We start from the raw sequence: 17,135 nt of genomic DNA, 5'->3' as shown, positions 1-17,135 counted from the left end.
TTTGTCCACCGCTTTATACCATTTGGGGTTAATTTACTTATCATGTTAAGTGCTTGTAATCACTCCATATATGTTGTGCTTGAGTTATGACAAAGCTAATTGTTAACGTGCTATAATATTCATTTGATGTTGAGGCTAAAGCCTTTATTGTGTTGATGGAACTTATCTTTCACTACTTACGATGGACGTTTATTATTTTTTCCCAAATTGTATGGTTCTATTCATAAAATTAATTAATAAATTTCCTTTTTTTTTAAATATCTATAACTATTCTAACCCAATTGGAAATGATTAAAAAATCATTCACACGTATTAACTATTAAGTCTTTCTTTCAAAAAGAAAAATAACTTTTGAGACTAAAATTTAAAACTTATTAATTTTGATAATCTCTCCAACCTATAAATAGGAGGATTAAATACACTTTAATGTGCTTAAACCCACGCCCTCCTACACTAGCAATAATGCTAATACACTGACAGTAATACTAATGCCAACTAAGTTAAAACTCAATCAATAAAGTAATTATATTCATGCCTAATCCTAAATTGTAGAATATGGATATAAAAATTCATTAAATTATACTAAATTTAAAATTCAAATTATGGTTTAACTGACATCACCGGTAGGTATGGGCAAATACATTCTGTTTTGATAATAAATATAAACATTAAGGTAGTGTTTGGAAAGTCATCTAGTAATTGGATTTGGGTGTAATTTATTATAATTATATAATGATGACATATTTGGATAACCATAATAATTATTGTGTCTCACAGAATTGGTTGTAATTGGAACACCCCAATCACACTTCCCATTTATTAGAGGGTGACACCAAAATCTAATTTAAAAAAATTATTTTTATGTAAGTTATAAAAATTATATTATAGACATAAACGCATATAAGTGTTTGGGATGATTATGGCAAAAAAATATTAAGTTATAAATGTAGCGACGTAAAAATTTTGGTTTCGGTCGCTAATTGCGGCGATTTATTGAAAATTTGAAAACTTGAAGTTTGATTTTTAAAATAAAGAGGGAGTCGCCACCGATCCTTTTTATAGGTATGATCGGACACCTTATAAATTTATCTTTGAAATGAAAAGAAGGCTGAATTTAAGTCCACGTTAAAATCCAGAGAAGAAATTAGGGTTCGGGAGTCGGTTACGCGCGAGGAAGGTATTAGCACCCTCGCGACGCCCAAAATTGGTATCTCATAAACACGCGTTGTCTTAATTTTCAAAAATAAGAGTTCAATGTAAAATTTAGTCATAATCCGATTAAAAGAACGAGAAATTTTGGTTTATTTCGTTTTTTTTAGAAGGGTATATCGCTTTAACATGAGTCAATTGACGTTCACCCAACATAGCGACGAACTCGATGACTTAATGTTAAATCGGTATATTGCCTTGATTATTGAAGTAAATAAGAAAACATGGATAATTTTTCGAAATAATGTGAAGCAAGCTGATATGAAATAAACATAAATAAATGGAAGAACTATAAACATATTTGAAACAAATAACAAATATTACAATGATATTGGAAAATAATAACCGCGCATGCAAGATCAAATGCAATGTTAGCATTGAATACGAGAACGTAAAGAGAATACGATGAATATACACATGAAAATAATTAAGAGTATATATGTAAAATATGTGTATATAAATATTAATGGTATTAGAAAGATATATAAGATAATAAAAATATATAACTAGTAATGTTAAATATATATTCATAATATTTACATATGTACATAAAATAAATATTGAGGAACACATGCACCTAAAGAACATATATATACCAATATATATAATAATATTATGAAAGGGAACGAAACAAATAATGCATAAGATTAAAACGAAGTTTTGAAAAATTATTACCTATATACATATATAATAATAAAAATGGATACATGAAATGACATGAGAAATATACGTATGAATTTAGTATACAAAACTAACAATTAAATAGAATCATATACATGCACAGTATTAAAATGTATATACATACATAATAATAATGTTGGGACGCCTATTAATAATATTACATAAATATATACATATATGTATAATAATGATGAAAATAATAATAATAGTGAAAATAAACAATATAATAATAAATATAATAGTAACAATATTAGTAATATGTAAAAAAAGGAAAATAAACGAAAAAGGATTAAATCGGAATAAGAACAGAATTTCAGGGCGAATTTAAAAAGAAATAAAGAAATAAAGGACTAAAATGGACATGCGTGAAAATAACGAGGACCAAAAGTGCAATATTCTCTATTACCAAAACGCAGCGCAGCACGGAGGGACTAAATTGATGAACGGGCAAAACTCTGGGGCCAAATTAAAATATTAAAAACCTGATTGTAAAATAGCAAAAATGCGGAAGGGCCGATCGCCCAATTAGCCCTTCCGCTTCAAAAAACACGCGGACCCTGGCCAGACGGGTCGGGTCGACCCGACCCGAAGCCCTACACGGCGTCGTTTAGCTTCAAAGGGGGGTCCAAAACGGTGCGTTTTGGACCCCTATATAAACCAAGTTTTTTTTGTTTTTTTCATTTAAAACAGGAGAAAGAAAAAAAAAGAAGAGGAGGGAGAGAAAAGAGAGAGCGAGGAAAGAAGAGAGGGCAGGGGGGAGCTCCGGCCACGGGGGCCGGTCACCGGACGGCCACCGGAGCCTCGCCGGTGCCGGTGCCGGCGCCGGCCACCGTGAGAGGTAAAAAACTCTAATTTTTTTTATTTTTTATTTCTTATATTTTTATATTATATTTTCATATATTTGTCGTATTTTTTGATATATGTATTTGTGAGAATATAAATAAAAATGACAATAAATATAAAATCACCTTCTATTTTCGATTTGCGATTTTGTGTTTGGTGCACTGATTTGGTGTTTTTTTTGTGTGTTGATATCTGTTTCGGATGATATTCCTGCTCTGTCTACTGGCTTTTTGTTTCTCTTTTGAAATATATGTCTGTATTGATAAAAATCTAAAAAAAAGGAACCCCTTTTACAGTGTTTCATTCGGCTTTTTATAGCCTGTTTTGTTACACACTTTGTTATTATTTTTTGCTATTCTTGCTTCTGCTTTGCTTGTCTGTTGTTTTTGTAGGTACAGAGTCTGTTGTCATGCGTACGGGGTGTGGGCGTGGCGTACGAGGACTGTGGAGGTATGGGACTGTTGTAGTGGGGGTATGGGGCGTGGCAGACGTCGGTGGTGACAGAGGCAAGTGGGCGCCGAATGCTAAGGGGGCTAGGGTTTGGGATTAGGTTTTTTTGTTTCTGATTTTGTGTAATGGGCTGTTAGTTTAGTGGGCTGGTAGTTTAGGTTATTGGGCTTCGGGTATATGGGTTCAGGGATATTGGGTTCTGGTTGTAAATGGGGTTTGAATTTTGGGTTGGTTGATGTATTAGTTAGGCTTAATGGGTATTGGGCTTTGGGGGTGGCCCAAAATTGGCCTGTACAGCTGCCCCTCTTTGCTCATTGTCGTGTAACGGGAATGGAGCAAAGACATAATGAAAGGCCAATTTTGCCTGGTCTTGCTGGGTCTTGACTTCATTGGTGCTCTTCTAGTTCAGATAATCTTCTTCCAGTCCACTGCATCTTGCAGCTTTAGATTCAATCCACTACATCTTCTGACATATGCCTTGTAGCTTCGATCTACTCCAATGTAACTTCAAGGATATGAGATTTGTGGCTTTCTGTTTCCATGTAGCTTCATAAAGATAAGATCTACAGCTTCAATCTGCTCTTTTATCACTTCAGTGAGATGAGATTCGTGATCTTCTCTTTTGTAACTCTAGCGAGACAAGATTTGATATCCTCGATCAGTTCCACTGCGACCTCAGGGAGACAAGACTTGCAACTTTTGACCGGTTCCACTATAGCTTCAGGGAGACCAAGTCTGGTGTCTTTCATCAACTTCAATCTTTATTCTTACTTGGCATGTGATCTTGAGCCCAACTCATTTCTCGCAATATGAATTGACTCTTTAAAAACAGACATTAAAAACAAAAACTAAAGATATCTCAACATGTGAACTGAGGCTCAACTCACTTTTCGCAATATGAGTTGATTTTTTTGACAACAGAAATTGAAATTACCTCAGCGTGTCCCGAGGCTCAACTCATTTCTCGCAATATGAGTTGAATTTTGAAAAGCAGAAATTGAAAATACCTCAACGTGTCTTGAGGCTCAACTCATTTCTCGCAATATGAGTTGAATTTTGAAAACAGAAATTGAAATTACCTCAATGTGTCTTGAGGCTCAACTCATTTCTCGCAATATAAGTTGATTCTTTCAAAAACATAATAATGAAAACAGAAATGGAAAATACCTCGGTGTGACCTGAGGCTCAACTCACCTCTCGCAATATGAGTTGATTTTTTTGAAAAACAGAAATCAAAAGGCTTAATTGAAAATACCTCGGCGTGTGTCCTGAGGCTCAACTCACCTCTCGCAATATGAGTTGAAATTAAAACACAAAAATTGAAAATACCTCAACGTGCCCCGAGGCTCAACTCACCTCTTGCAATATGAGCTGATTTTGAAAAAGTAGAAATTAAAAGGTTCAACCCACCTCTCGCAATATGAGTTGATTCTTGACAAACAGAAATTGAAATTACCTCATCGTGTCCTGAGGCTCAACTCACCTCTCGCAATATGAATTGAAAAAAATACCACAGTGGGTAATCTGAAGCTCAACTCACCTCTCGCAATATGAGTTGATTTTTTTAAAAACAGAAATTGAAAATACTTCAGCATGTGAACCGAGACTCAACTCACCTCTCGCAATATAAGTTGATTTTTTTGAAAACAGAAATTGAAAATACCTCAACGTGTTTTGAGGCTCAACTCATTTCTCGCAATATAAGTTGAATTTTGAAAACAGAAATTGAAATTACCTCAGCGTGTCCTGAGGTTCAACTCATTTCTCGCAATATGAGTTGATTTTTTTTAACAACAGAAATTAAAATTACCTCAGCGTGTCCTGAGGCTCAACTCACCTCTAGCAATATGAGTTGATTTTGAAAAACAAAAATTAAAAGGCTTAACTCACCTCTCGCAATATGAGTCAATTTAAAACATAAACTAAAAATACCTCGACGTGCCCCGAGGCTCAACTCACTTCTCGCAATATAAGTTGATTTTTAAAAAAAAATTAAAAATACCTCAACGTGTCTTGAGGCTCAACTCATCTCTCGCAATATGAGTTGATTTTCCTTGGAAAGCATGAATATTAAACATCAAAATACCAAAACCAATCCTTTGGTAGAACTCGGGTATCTTTTCCTTTGATTCAGTGCGACTCTCATTCAAGATTTCTTGCTTTACTGGATTACCTGTATATGCCATGCATGATGTCATCATGATATACACATGTTTGTCTTAAATGCCTTTATGCCTACATGATTATGCAGTGCTCCTTAAGCATATTGGTCGTATGTCATTTTCGCCATGATTGTTGAGGATCTGCGTTCATCGCTTTGATTCTCGACCTTCTCTTCAGGCCTCATACCTGTCTTCGAGCTTTACGAGTAATCGACGTTTCTCAGATATCACCCTTTTGCCCTTGGTTAAACTTTGTTCTTGCTTTGAAGCTCTTGCACTTATCAAATTCTTATCCGGGTAATGCTTGACATTTCTTTTGTTTAGAGTATGTCATTTCACTATTTATCATTAAATAAACACATAATGAGATACATGAAAATGGTCAGGTAGGGACAAAAAGGATATCTCATATTTCTTTATTTCAAATATGGCAAACAAAGAAAGTTAACCAATGAGAGTAAAAATGTCAAAAAGAAAGAAAAGGTCGTATTCAACGGATACAAATGCTCTAGATATTCAACACATGAACTCTTCCACGTTCCTCAATCAATAATCTTTTCGAGCATGGCTTCTTACGTAGAAAATTTTGAGCTTTCAGAAGTGCTTCAAATACTGTAGTCTCACTACTTGACCTATCGTTCGACCGCCAGGTTTGTTTCATTAGGACGCCCTCTCGGGTTTTCATCCTAATCTTTTTGTACTAATCAAGACGCCCTTTTCGGGTTTTCGCCCTGATCCCTTTTTTTTTAAGATGCCCTTTTCGGGTTTTCATCTTAAGCATAATATTTCTTCACCGCATCTGAATTCACCAGATTCGGTAACTCCTTCCCATCCATCTCGGTAAGGATTAAAGCTCCTCCTGAGAATGCCTTTTTTACAACGTATGGTCCTTCCCAATTTGGTGCCCATTTTCCTCGCAGGTCTTTTTGTATTGGGAGAATCTTTCTCAGAACGAGTTCTCCTTCATGGAACTCTCTTGGTCGTACATTCTTGTCATGGGCTGCGATCATTCTCTTTTGGTACATTTGCCCATGACAAATTGCCCTTAGACGTTTTTCTTCAATGAGGTTCAACTGATCATATCGAGCTCGAACCCATTCTGCTTCTTCTAACTTTGATTCCATCAATACTCGCAGAGAGGGGATCTCAACCTCGATAGGTAGCACAGCTTCCATTCCATAGACTAGAGAGAAAGGAGTTGCTCCCGTAGATGTTCGCACAGATGTGCGATATGCAAACAAAGCAAATGGAAGTTTCTCGTGCCAATCTTTATATGTCTCAGTCATTTTCCCAATGATCCTCTTAATGTTCTTGTTAGCTGCTTCAACAGCCCCGTTCATCTTTAGGCGATAGGGCGAGGAATTATGATGCTTTATTTGGAACTGCTCGCACACTTCTTTCATCATCTTATTGTTCAGATTCGTGGCATTATCTGAGATGATTCTTTCAGGCAAACCATATCGGCAAATGATTTCCTTTTTCAAAAACTTGCACACTGCAGTCTTCGTCACATTGGCAAACGAAGCGGCTTCAATCCATTTTGTGAAGTAATCGATAACCACAAAAATGAATCGATGTCCATTTGAAGCTTTTGGAGAAATTGGCCCTATGACATCCATGCCCCACATAGAAAAAGGCCACGGAGAAGTCATGACATGAAGGGGTGAAGGGGCTACATGAATTTTATCACCGTAGATTTGACATTTGTGGCATTTTCTGGCAAAATTGATACAGTCACTTTCCATTGTCAGCCAATAATAACCGAGTCTCATGATCTTTCTGGCCATATTGAAACCATTGGCATGCGTTCCGCAAATTCCTTCATGGACCTCTTCAAGTATTTTTCTGGCTTCAACATCATCCACACATTTCAAAAGCATCTGATCCTTTCCTCTTTTATACAGGATATCCCCATCAAGAACAAATCTCGCTGCCATTCTTCTAATTGTTCTTTTATCGTTCTCATTCGCTTGTTCGGGATACCTTTGATTCTTGGTATATTCTAAGATATCATGGAACCAAGGCCGTCCGTCTACTTCTTTCTCAATGCTACAACAGTGTGCAGGGACCTCGTATATGCTCATTTTGAGGGGCATTATTTCTGCTTCTCTACTTGCTTTGAACATTGAAGCCAAAGTGGCTAGGGCATCAGCCAGTTGGTTCTCTTCTCGTGGGAAGTAATGAAAAGTTATTTCTTTGAATTCTTTGATCAATCCAGCCACTAAATCGCTGTACTTAATCAATTTTGAGTCCCTCACTTCCCATTCTCCACGGATTTGGTAAATCACTAGGGTTGAGTCCCCGTACACCTCCAAGATCTCGATGTTTCGTTCGATAGCTGCACGAAGCCCCATGATACAGGCCTCATATTTTGCGATATTATTGGTACAGAAGAAGTTCAGTCTTGCAGTGAACGGATAATGATTCCCCTCTGGTGATACCAGGATTGCTCCAATTCCATGCCCTAAAGCATTTGACGCACCATCAAAGCACATCTTCCATGACTTCTCTTTTGATGACTCAGATTCTATTTCTGTGATGCACATTAAGTTTTCGTCTGGGAAATCGAATCTTAAAGGCTCATATTCCTCTGTCGTTCGAGTTGCTAAGAAGTCAGCTATTGCGCTCCCTTTTATCGACTTCTGACTTACATAGGCAATGTCATATTCCGAAAGGAGGATCTGCCATCGTGCCATTCTTCCTGATAGTGTCGGCGATTCCATCATGTATTTTATTGGATCCAGCTTTGAAATTAGCCATGTCGTGTGATACAACATATATTGTCTGAGTCTCCGAGTTACCCAAACCAGAGCGCAACAATATTTCTCAATGGACGAATATTTTGCCTCATATTCAGTGAACTTTTTGCTGAGGTAGTAGATCGCCTTTTCTTTCTTTCCTGACTCGTCATGTTGTCCCAGTACGCAACCCATTGAACTTTCGAACACTGTCAGATACAAAATTAATGGTCTTCCTGGAGTTGGCGATACTAGCACTGGAGGACTGGACAAATATTGTTTTATCTTATCAAAGGTCACTTGGCATTCCTCGTTCCATTCTCCCGGGTTATGTTTTCAAAGAAGCCGAAAGATTGGGTCGCATTGGTTGGTAAGTTGAGCGATAAATCGGGCGATGTAATTTAATCTCCCTAGAAATCCTCTAACTTCCTTTTGCGTGCGCGAAAGTGGTAATTCTTGGATGGCTTTTATTTTATCTGGATCAACTTCGATACCTCTTTCACTGACAATGAAGCCTAGCAACTTTCCCGAGGTAGCCCCGAATGTACATTTGGCTGGATTAAGCTTTAGCTGAAACTTTCTCAGCCTTTCGAACAACTTCTTAAGGTTCATTACATGCTCTTCTTCTCCTCGAGATTTAGCAATCATATCATCGACGTAGACCTCTATTTCTTTATGCATCATGTCATGGAATAACGTCACCATAACCCTCTGATATGTTGCCCCAGCATTCTTTAACCCGAATGGCATCACCTTGTAGTAGAACGTTCCCCACATTGTTATGAAGGTAGTTTTCTCCATATCCTCAGGGGCCATCTTGATCTAATTATACCCCGAGAATCCATCCATGAAAGAAAACAATGAATGTTTTGCTGTGTTGCCCACTAACGTGTCAATATGTGGCAAGGGAAAATTATCTTTTGGGCTTGCTCGATTCAGGTCACGGTAATCCACGTACATTCGTACTTTTCCATCTTTCTTTGGTACCGGGACTATGTTAGCCACCCATTCTGGATATTTGGAGGCTTGTAGGAAGCCAGCGTCAAATTGCTTCTTGACTTCCTCTTTTATTTTCAACAGCATTTCGGGCCTCATCCGTCTTAATTTTTGCTGGATGGGCTTGCATTCTGGCTTTAATGGGAGCTTATGGACCACTAAATCTTCATCTAGCCCTGGCATGTCCTGGTATGACCACGCGAAAACATCTTTGTATTCGCGGAGTAAAGTGATCAAACCATGCCTGGTACTTTCTGAAATAGAAGTCCCAATCTTCACTTCTTGTTTCCTCTCTTCAGTGCCCAAATTTATTGTTTCCACAGATTCTTCATGAGGCAGAACCTGTTTATCCTCTTGTTCCACCATTCTTAACAATCAGGAGACGAGACATATTCTTCAGCATTTTCTTCGGCTTCAAATTCTCCTAAGCAAACAGCCTTCTCAAAATCACTTTCAAGATTCGTAACGGGCTTATTCATGTCGTCAATATCTGAGCACCTGAAAGTTGAATGGAAAAGGAAGCTATCGGGGGACATCCAAGTATTGGAAACAACAAACAAAATGTTATGTCATGGCAATGAGGCAAATGTAAGGATAGGCTATGAAATGAGAAAATGATTATGAAATTAGTGATAATGCAAAAAATCGTGACAAAATGCATCTTCATTGATATTCACTTAAATGATAAAGAGCGAATGCAAGCTCCTACAAAAGAATTCCATTATATCTAAGGACACAATAGAAGGTTGATGTTTAGCATTACTCTGAAGGCTTATAAACTACAAGAAGCTCCTCAGCAATCCAATTGTTCAACATGAAACCAAGAGGGCAAGGGCGTATCCTCGAGACATCTTTACTTGCACCAGCTTCTTTGTCAATGACATTTATACTGACATTCTGAAAATCCCTTTTAATTAATCCCAGCATGTTTCATGGATCATCTTGTCCAGGGTACATCATTCCCGCAGATGTAAATGTTTTTGACAAAGGAGGGTATTCTATTGGTTCCCATTCTGGTTCTCGGCCCAAAGTTCTTGCAATTCTTCTCTCTTGATCCTTCTTCCACTGTCTTCTTCTTTAGCGCATGTCAGGCTGGAACCCCAAACCGTATCAGGCCTTATGGTGCACTGGCTTTAAAGCCCTCACTATTCCTTGCAGATGTCTCCCTAAACCTCTTCTCGCACGAGCTCCCCTTTTTACGGTCAACTTGACACCCATTCTGGTATTTCTCGACAGTTTTGGCATCGGAATTCTATTTCCCTCAGCGACGAAAGTGGCATTGATGAATTCAAGGGATCGAAAGGAACATTCCACTGCGTCCTTACTTACTTCCAGGTATGGCGCATCAGCAGAGATAGATGCGACGATGTCTTCTTCGCCCTCGACTGTGACCAAACAGCCATCCATGATGAATTTCACCTTTTGATGGAGGGATGATGGGACTGCTCCAGCAGAATGAATCCAAGGTCTTCCCAAAAGGCAGTTATAAGAGGGTGTAATGTCCATGACTTGGAATTCGACCTCATAGATGTAGGGGCCCACTTCCAAAGGGATTTCGATCTTTCCCATGACTTCGCGCTTCGTCCCGTCGAATGCCCTTACCATGGAATGATAGGGCTTTAAGTAGGACAAATCTATCGGTATTCTGGAAAGCATAGCCAATGGCATAACATTTAACGCTGACCCATTATCGATGAGTACGTTCGGTATTATGTAGCCCTTGCAGCGGGTCGTGATATGCAGCGCTTTCACTGAACCTCTACCATTTAGCGGTATCTCATCATCACTAAAAGAGATGAAGTTGTCCGCATTCAGATTGTTTACCCACCTATCAAGTTTTTCGACAGATATGTTGTTGGCCACGTAAGCTTGATTTAACACCTTCAATAAAGCGTTCCGGTATGGCTCTGAATTTAACAGTAGAGATAGAATTGAGATTCGTGCTGGCTGCTTGCTCAATTGTTCCACCACACTATATTCGCTGTGCTTAATAAATTTCAAGAATTCTTGAGCTTTTTCCTCATTCACAGGCTTTTTAGTTTCTTGCACGGGTGGAATTTCTTGCTCGACTTCGACCTCGTGCATCACTGCTTTCCCTTTTTGTTTCGAGTCGCTACTTTTCTTTACCGGTTCAACTTCTTTAGAATAGCATCGTCCACTTCGAGTAAAATGACCTACCTCCCCAACATCTTCAATTATGGCTTTGGACTTTTCAACTTCCGGTGTAACGATATTAACATCATATCTCCACGGTACTGTTTTGTTATCCTTATACGGGAAAGGAGATGGTACTTCAATTACCATCTGTGGTTTCAGTGGCTCTCTCATCGCGTCGTAATAAATTACCAACGGTCGATCAGCACTATAAGGGGGCCCTGATGATTGGCTATCAGAGACGCATACTTCTCTTTCGTTGGCATCTTCACTCTTGTTAAGGACCTTGATCTCCTTATTATCCATCCGGTCTTGAAGTAACCTTTTAAAGTCCTCACATGACTGAATGTCATGTCCAACAATCCCATGAAAATTGTAAAAACTTTTACCTTCTTCTCCAAAAATTCTATCAGAGTGACAGAGCAATCCTTTCTTAACCAATACCTCCCAGATTTTCTGCATAGGCGTCCTTATTTCTGATACACATCTTCTGACCTTCCATTCATCCTCTTTCCCCACTGTGCTCACATTCCCTTCTGTATGGTTAGCGAACGGGTTCCCCGTGGCGTTACTAGCACTGTCGGATCGTAGGATACCCGCGTCAATGAGTCCTTGAACTCTCCTTTTGAAAGCGAGACAGTTCTCAGTAGAGTGCCCTTGGTTCCCTGCGTGGTATGCACAACTAGCGTTTGGATCGTACCACTTTGGGTATGGAGGTTTAAGGGGTGCCATGTAATGGGGAGAAATTAGCTGTTTTTCTAAAAGTTTTGGGTACAATTCCCCATACGACACAGGGATGGGGGTAAATTGCGGTCTCTCAGGATTATGCCTTGATGGCCTTGGTTCGTTTCTGGGTTGGCTTTGGGCGGGTACCGTGTTTTGTGGGAAAGTGGTGACGGGTCTTTGGTTGTTCGTGGCGTATACGGGGCAGGACGGATGTGGTGCTTGGTAGTAAGGGGTTTGAGGGGGATAATAGAAATTCGAGGGTGGATAATTTTGAGGTCGGGGTTGGTTAGGATACGAATTGGGAATGTAACGACTTCAGTTCCCACCATGAGGGCTTCTGGCTCTTTCTTCCTTAAGGGTGCTGCTTTTCTTGAGCCTTCTGATCCTTCCATTCTACCGCTCTTGACGGCATTCTCTATGAGTTCACCAGATATTACAATATCCGCAAACTCTTTCGTGGCACTTCCCACTAATTTGTCATAAAACGGCGCCTTTAAAGTATTGATAAAGAGAACGGTTATCTCCGTTTTTATTAATGGGGGGTTCCACTTGAGCTGAGACGTCTCTCCATCTCTGCGCATACTGTCTAAAAGTCTCTGATGGCTTTTTCTCCATCATTTGCAAGGTCATACGGTCTGGCACCATATCCGATACATGCTTGTACTGCTCGCAAAATGCTGACGCCAAGTCCTTCCAGGATCGAATCTTTTCTCTACTAAGTTGATTGTACCACCGAAGAGCTGACCCTGTTAGACTATCTTGAAAGCAATGTATGAGTTGTTTATCCTCGTTCACATAACCGGTCATTTTTCGACAGAACATAATGAGATGTGCTTTTGGGCACCTTGTCCCATCATACTTCTCAAAATCAGACACTTTGAACTTCGGAGGCAAAATTAGATCAGGTACCAAACTGAGTTCCTTGGCACCTAGTGCGGGGAAGACTTCAGTGCCTTCTATTGCTTGAGTCTTTCCTCTAGACTCCTATATTTTGCGTCATGGTTATCCAATTTCAACTTGGCTACCTCTGCTGGGTCATCCAGATCTAGAACTAGTGGATTAGCAGGACTAGCCCCTGGGTTCGATGCTAACATTCCTTGCCCCAAATTAGTGGGTGGAGCAGGTGGCATAGGTCGATGTTCCAAGCCAGTGGGTTCTCTTGAGTATACCCTCTTTGTATTGTATATGCGGGCGGTGGAGTGAATCCCGGGGGATAGAGTGGATCCTGATCATGGTGAATTCTTGATTGAGGTTCCTTAACATCGGGGTTCTGCATTTTTCCTTTGACCAAAGTTATCATCATCTCCATCATTTTAGCCATCTGATCTCTTTGCTCGAGAGATTCCTCTCGAGATCTCACCATTAGGTCTCTCGTCTCTTGTTGCGATTTGGCCAGTTGCTCTTGTAATTCCTTTTGAGCCATTTCCATCCTTTCAATTCTCTCATTGAATTCATTTCCATTACTCTAGCTTGTCGGCGCGTTTTATACGGATGACGTGGTTCCAGTCTTGAAGTCTTGCAACTGCGAATTGTACGTTTTAACCTCAGCGAACGAGTATGGGATATGCAATGAATGAATTGATGCATGAATGTCAAATGAATGTCAGTCATGAATGAATATGCAAGAAATTGGTGTTGATTTCAAGATAGCCCCATATTTAGGCATTTCATTTATCAACATAGTCTATTACACAAAGTTCTCATTTTTCCAACAGTTACACAAATTTTCTAGCCACATTGCCTTGTTTCTTCACTTGCTCTAAAAACTCTGATATGCTCGATCTTTGGCTCGGAGGGAATTGGCAACTGAAAACTTCGGCTTCATCTGATAATTGAACAACTTGTATAGCCGCTTTACGAATTTCATTGATCAAGAAGTCAAGTTGCATTTCTTTTTCTTTGAGAGTTCCTTCATACGTGTGAATGTCCCTATCGTACTGTTCACTCTTTTCTTCTAGAGCCTTCAAGAGGTTATCTAATTGTTGTTGACGAGATTGCAGCATATTTTCTAGATCTCGTGTTTTCCTTTTTAATTCTTGATGTTCAGACTGACTATTCATCAATTTTGCAGTCACTATTTCATATTCGGCGTTCTTCCTTCTTAACTCTATCATAGCGTGCGCAGCCTTTTCCTCCTCTTTCTTTCCTTTTCCCTTCCAAAACTCCATTCCTCCCTTGATATTGCTAATTTCTTCCTTCCATTCTACTGTCGACTTGCCAACCCGCTATTCTTTATAGTGTTTCTTAATTTCTTATTTTCCAAATGAAGGTCCCTTAAGTCGTTTCTTACAATCTCGGCTTCTCTTTGTACTTTTTCAGTCCTGGACCTTTCAACCTGAACTTCAATCTTCAGTTGATAGTTTTCTTCTTGAAGGGCACTAAGGTCCCGAGACATCTTGGCCTTTTCTCGTTCGAATTCTTGTCTTGCCATTTCTAGCTCAGACGGCGCTTCCTCCGAGAAAGGATTCTGGATGGTGTAGTTTTTGATGAGATTTGCTGACTATTTACCCGTTGCTTCCTCCATATGTCGTAATCTTGGGTAAGGGTATCAACATACAAAGCTAATTCCATGAAATGAATTTCCTTCCAATACTTTGCAGTGTCTCGGACTCTCTTCATATATCATTCACCCGCGAAAGCGAACTCGAACTGTGCTAATCCTCCAGTTGCGGGGAGGAATTGTCGCGAAGAAAATTGCCTTTGGACTAATAGCGGAGCATATCCAACTCCTCCCCATAACCCGAGTAAAGGTACCCAATCTTGGCTTCCACATTTGTATAGCAGAACTGAAGGACGGATCCAGGGTGCTCTCCATGTTATATTCTCGGCGCGAAGATTCTGAAAAACTGATACCCAATGTTGCTCGGTGACTTCCTTCGGCCATTCTTTATTGAGGTAATCTTCTAGCGGGGAGAATGTTTTAGAAAACATATGGAACGGAGTGCGCTCTACCTTCCAGAAGTGACTCAAAATCCAAACATTGAGCAACTGCGCGCATCCGATAAATCGTCCCTCCCCTTTTCTTCGACAACTACTCAGGGACCTGAAGGTCTCGGCTAGGATGGTTGATTCTTTGTTTTAACCTTTCAAAGAAATCAACTACTACAACTTGAGATGTCCGAGAACTTTTGGGAAAATGACCAAACCGTAAATGGCCAAAGCGAATAGATTTACCCTTTTCAGCATGTTGGGATGGTTCAAAGCCAAATCTCGTAGGGAGGACCATGGAATGCAAATGGTTTCATTCTTCTTCGTTATCTGTTTTTCGGCCCATGCATCAGTCATGTCTGTCAGTCTCACTAACTTTTTCTTGAAGGTCATCGGCTTAGGCTCCTTCACATATATTTTGCCGAATTGTACATTGTCGATGCAGAGTAAAGCAGCATACTCTTCTATGGTTGGAGTCATGTCTTCTTGATTGAAGGTGAAACACTGATAAGCTGGGTCCCAGAACTGAACCATGGCTTGAATCAACTGTTCGTCTACACGGATGGTGATCAGGTGAGCTTATATCTCCATACCTCTCAGTGAAAATGTCTCTAGTGTCTGAATCCCATTGATTCCAAATTCGAACCAAATCCTCAAAGTTATTTGGCGAACATTTACAGTTATATGGTCGGGCAAATTGGCGACACACCCTTCCACTAGACTATCCCCTTTTCTCTCTGAATTTTTAGAGACCAGTCCCGAATCACGACATTCTTCTCGGTTATTTGTGTAATTGACTCCTCCATCAGAAACCCGTTTTTTGGCAACCAACTTTTAATCAACACCTTCCTAATATGATGCCTATGATGCATGATGAAAATAAAAGTAAAACAAACAAACTTGGTTAGTAAACACAACAAATATAATTTGAAAAACAAATTAAACTACCCAATCCAATTATTTGCATAACAGTGTAAATGAAAGGCAAAAGGCATTTCCCCGTGTACTTATTTGATGACTATAAGCGGACAGAGGTTCGGCATGGCTCTAATTGGATAGCTCGTATGGTTCGTTATATGCAGTCTCGGTTCTAGACAGGTACTCGAATTGCTCGTACTATCATCTGCTAAGATCAGCACGAAGCCTCGGTCATAACCTATCACAGGCTCACGAGTTCAATTCGAGGATTACATTTACTTATGCCTAAGCGGAGGGACAAGTTAACTCACGAAAGCATAAGTCATATGTAACCCGAAAGTATTCACTAGCCTATGCGGAGGGACGAGTTAACTCACGAAGGCGTAGCGTTTACTTTCACTTAAACGGACGGAGCCCGGGTAGAGAGCTCATGTTATGCGAAAATGCAAGTACACGGTGTGTGGGGAACAACTCATAAACCTTTACGTTTCACTTAAAGAAACTAAACCAAAATTAAAACCATAAAAATTGAAACACTGAAAAGCAACCAATAAGCAAGTTAGAAGAAATATTACAGCACGATACAAATGCATGAATTTGAAAACGAGATTCGGATCATGACCAAATATTTACTTTGAACAAGGAAATTTAAAAATTTTGACAAATGTGTTTAATTCCAGACACGACTCTCAACAAGCGGTCCCCAACGGAGTTGCCAGCTGTAGCGACGTAAAAATTTTGATTTCAGTCGCTAATTGCGGCGATTTATTAAAATTTGAAAACTTGAAGTTGATTTTTAAAATAAAGAGGAGTCGCCACCGATCCTTTTTATAGGTATGATCGGACACCTTATAAATTATCTTTGAAATGAAAAGAAGGCTGAATTTAAGTCCACGTAAAATCCAGAGAAGAATTAGGGTTCGGGAGTCAGTTACGCGCGAGGAAGGTATTAGCACCCTCGCGACGCCCAAATGGTATCTCATAAACACGCGTTTCTTAATTTCAAAAATAAAGTTCAATGTAAAATTTAGTCATAATCCGATAAAAGAACGAGAAATTTTGGTTTATTTCGTTTTTTAGAAGGTATATCGTTTAACATGAGTCAATTGACGTTCACCCAACATAGCGACGAACTCGATGACTTAATGTTAAATCGGTATATTGCCTTGATTATTGAAGTAAATAAGAAAACATGGATAATTTTTCGAAATAATGGTGAAGCAAGCTTGATATGAAAATAAACATAAATAAATGGAAGAATAATAAACATATTTGAAACAAATAAACAAATATTACAATGATATTGGAAAATAATAACGCGCATGCAAAT

The sequence above is a fragment of the Gossypium hirsutum genome, chromosome A01 (genome assembly GCF_007990345.1).
Source record: "Gossypium hirsutum isolate 1008001.06 chromosome A01, Gossypium_hirsutum_v2.1, whole genome shotgun sequence".
Classification (NCBI taxonomy): Eukaryota; Viridiplantae; Streptophyta; class Magnoliopsida; order Malvales; family Malvaceae; genus Gossypium; species Gossypium hirsutum.
Note: the sequence above shows the minus strand (reverse complement) of the source record.